This window comes from Alligator sinensis, unplaced genomic scaffold (assembly GCF_000455745.1).
Source record: "Alligator sinensis unplaced genomic scaffold, ASM45574v1 scaffold1738_1, whole genome shotgun sequence".
In the NCBI taxonomy this organism is placed as follows: Eukaryota; Metazoa; Chordata; order Crocodylia; family Alligatoridae; genus Alligator; species Alligator sinensis.
In genome coordinates this window covers 274,470-277,852 of record NW_005843189.1, presented here as the reverse complement: position 1 = coordinate 277,852, position 3,383 = coordinate 274,470, and the positions used below count along the sequence as shown (strand labels likewise).

The following is a 3,383-nucleotide window of genomic DNA, read 5'->3' as shown; positions in this document are numbered from 1 at the left end:
TATTTATAACCACATTTTCGTCTCCCCGTCGATGGGGAGCAAGGTACAAGCACACGGCCCCTCCACCAATCAGTAGGGTGGAGGGGTGCGCAGGGAAACCTGCAAAATTAAAGGTGATGCCACGCACCCCACTTCCGCCTTGAAGTAGGGGTAGGTCCCTAGAGATAAGTGTATCATATTACTGCAAGATATTTTAGCTGAAACATACCTGTATGCGTTGTGGTAAAGACAGTCCTGAATCACCTGGGACAATTTGTATTCTTTGTGCTGTTCCATCCATCAGGGTTTGTGTAGCAGCTCCTTGGGAGTGCGCAATCTAGAAAGAAACAAATAAATAATCAGAATGACAGCTACGTGAACTTACTGATGATGCATTACCTTCAGATTCGGCCTATGTCAGCCTTGGCAATGAAAGAGCTCTCAAAGTATGAAGGCAGCAGCCTACAACTTAATTTTACTAGTTAAATTCCGACAGCTAAAAAAAATCTACTGGTTGTACAATATTAAAGTCATTTCACAATAACTTTGAATACAAAATTTGGAATATGTTTTTTATGTAAAGCCTAACTGGGAGAATAATCAAGCCACCTGGGTTAATCAGGATGTTTATTTTCTGATTCACTTCAACTGCTACTAGTAGAATAAATGCCCGGGTGTGATTTTAATTATTATTTGCTGTTTGACAGCAATGACACTACTTTTATTGCTTCTGACAGAATGAATTAAATGTACGACCTAATTCTTAGGCTAAGGATCATAAAGAAAGAAGACATGGGTTCATTATTGATACAATTGTACTGGTAAAGTACTTGTTAAAAAAAAAAAGATCCCTTCAGGAAATATATGATACCCCTCAAAATGACTTGTCCTGTTAGTAATTTACACAGCAGTTGATGTTGTTACTTCTGTAATTGTTTTTTATTTCAGACTTTTCTTTTTCACATTTTGCAGTCCATACACATATTAATATTCATGAATGTCTTGCATTCAAAAGCTTGTCCAACTCTATCCTATCTATGCAGCTGGTAGAATAAAAAGATATTGCCCTAAGAGATCCTTGCTTCTCACATAATTCTTAGACCATAAAAGCTACATCAATCTAATACTATATTCATTCATTCATGCATATTCATTCATGTATGCAAGTATGTGTGCGTGTGTAAACACACACACACACACGTATGTATGTAACTGTGTATGTATATTTTACACATACGTGTGTATATCTATTAATAGATATATACATATACACACTTTATACAGTCTGTATATGAGGTTAGTTTTTCAATACTCTTGATTTCTTGTAGTTTATCCCACAGTCTTGATACGGTATCACCTCCCCACCCCCCACCCTGCGAGAAAATCCTGTTTGGGCCAGAGATTAGCTTGTTAGCTTTACCCTTGCAATAGACTGATTCTGCCCCAGAGGTTGAGTTTTTGACCAGTCTTCATCCAGGAGCTTTAAATCATCCTTTTTAATATCATAGGCTCCAGCCTTTCAACACCTTATGGATATATATAATGGATTGTGCAATATGAAAAAAAGTCTTGAATTCTTGAACCAGAAGTAATGAAATGCTGAAAACACAAAATTACTTATGTATATCAGGACTAAATTGCAGCTGTTCTTTAAAGCTCTCTGACTCAAACCTTGCAGCGGAAGGAAAAGTGCTAATTATCCTCATAAAACAGTGTCCATTCCACACTTTTTGGAACCATGTACTATATATGCATCTATTACTTCTGTTATAAAACCTTATTCTTGGTCACAATATAACCAGTGCATTTGTTAAAACTTGTGTTTTGAACAGAAGCTAATCTTTCTTATGAAACTGGAATTTGGCAGTATGTGCAAATGAACTGCTATGTAATTATATAGATTTACAGATTACAGAAGTGGACTACTGCAGGCTCTTGATGGACAAAATTGCTTGACTAGACTTGAAGATGACTCCAAGGTGGGGATAAGAACTACCATATGCTCAACAGGAAGTAGCTCCAGTTTTATGGAAAGTCCATTCTGTATAACACTTCATATATGTTAATATTCTTAAGATCCAGCTATAAAATACTCTTTTTCATTAAAAGAGCTTCAGTTTTTAAAGGATTTTACAAAAACACACACATCTTAGTGAACTGTTCCACGTATTTGATCAAGTATGATTAGAATCATGACTGTTATTTTGCAAATGTTTTATAAACAATACCTAGAAATTAAAACTCTAGGGGAGCTATTGCTGACTATTGTCACAACCCGAAGTTGTGGTTTTTCTTGTTTTTGTGTGCTTCGGCATCGCTAAATCATGTTCCCGCCAAATTGCAGCTCTTTTGCACGGTGGAGTGTTCTGCTGCAACAGAGAACCTGCGTGCGGGAGCTTTTCCCGCCAGTTCTGTAGCTTTCTTTGCATAGTGCATTTCTTTTGCATTATAGTAATGCACGATGCAAGGAGTCCCTGCCATTTGTATTAGGATTCGTGCCACATTATTGGCCAGTCTTAATGTAGGCACACGTGGCGGCTAGCTATTGGCTTGCTAGCCGTACAAAAGGCTTGGGTGGTTTCCGCCCAAATCGGAGAGAGAAAAAGAAAGCACGTGGAGTTCGGGAAAGGAGCGTGAGGATCTCTAAGCGCTGCTGATCCATACGAACCCAGCTTTTTCCTTAAGAAGGCAACAGAGGTTTAATTTATCGAACCCACGGAGCTTCAACAACTCCGCGGGACTTATTTACCGTCCCCTCGGAGCCTTAACGACTTCGAGGCAACTAACCTCTAGCCTCTCCCCGTCGCCGATCGCAGCCCAGACGTATCCCTATCCTAAGGACCCAACTGTCGAGCCCACAGAGTTTAACAGCTCCGGGGGACCTGGGAACCGAGTAATACCCACGGAGATACAGCTGTTCCGTGGGAACGAATTCTTGAACCCCGCGGAGCCTGAATCACTCCGGGCTCAAGGAACCGAGTGTATTAGAGTCCTCCACCGAGAACTCAAGCGGAGCTGAGCCTGGAAAGCTGACCAGCCTATACCGCGACCACCTTGGGTGTAAGTAAATAATCTTTTCAATCAACCATTACGCCTCCATGACTGATTCTAGCTAGAGCATGTCATACCGCACCGCGGTCTTTTCCAACCCCGTGTACCCGGGCTACCGGCCACAGCCTGTGTACACACAAAGACGGGTCCCCGGCTCGCCCCGGCTCGCACATGGCGACCCAAATGGGATCGGGAGAGAGCTCGCACATGGCGACCCAGGCGAGACTATGTTCACTCATTTTCTTAAAAGCAAAAAATAAAATAAATCCTCTTTTGGGTTTATATGCCCTAAACTGGATTTTGTTTCTGAACATAATAAAGACTGTCAATGTTCAAGAGAATTATGAAAGCTA

The 3,383-nt window shown here is 40.8% G+C and overlaps 1 long non-coding RNA gene across 3 annotated transcripts in view; it reads right to left on the bottom strand.

Moving 5' to 3' along the window:
* Positions 1-203: 203 nt before the first annotated feature.
* LOC102386637 overlaps positions 204-3,383 on the bottom strand; it is a 44,033-nt gene continuing 40,853 nt past the window's right edge. For all 3 annotated transcript variants that reach the window (XR_325391.3, XR_003092203.1, XR_003092204.1), the window contains one exon: positions 204-316. This is a non-coding gene — a long non-coding RNA (uncharacterized LOC102386637). The remainder of the gene's footprint in view (positions 317-3,383) is intronic.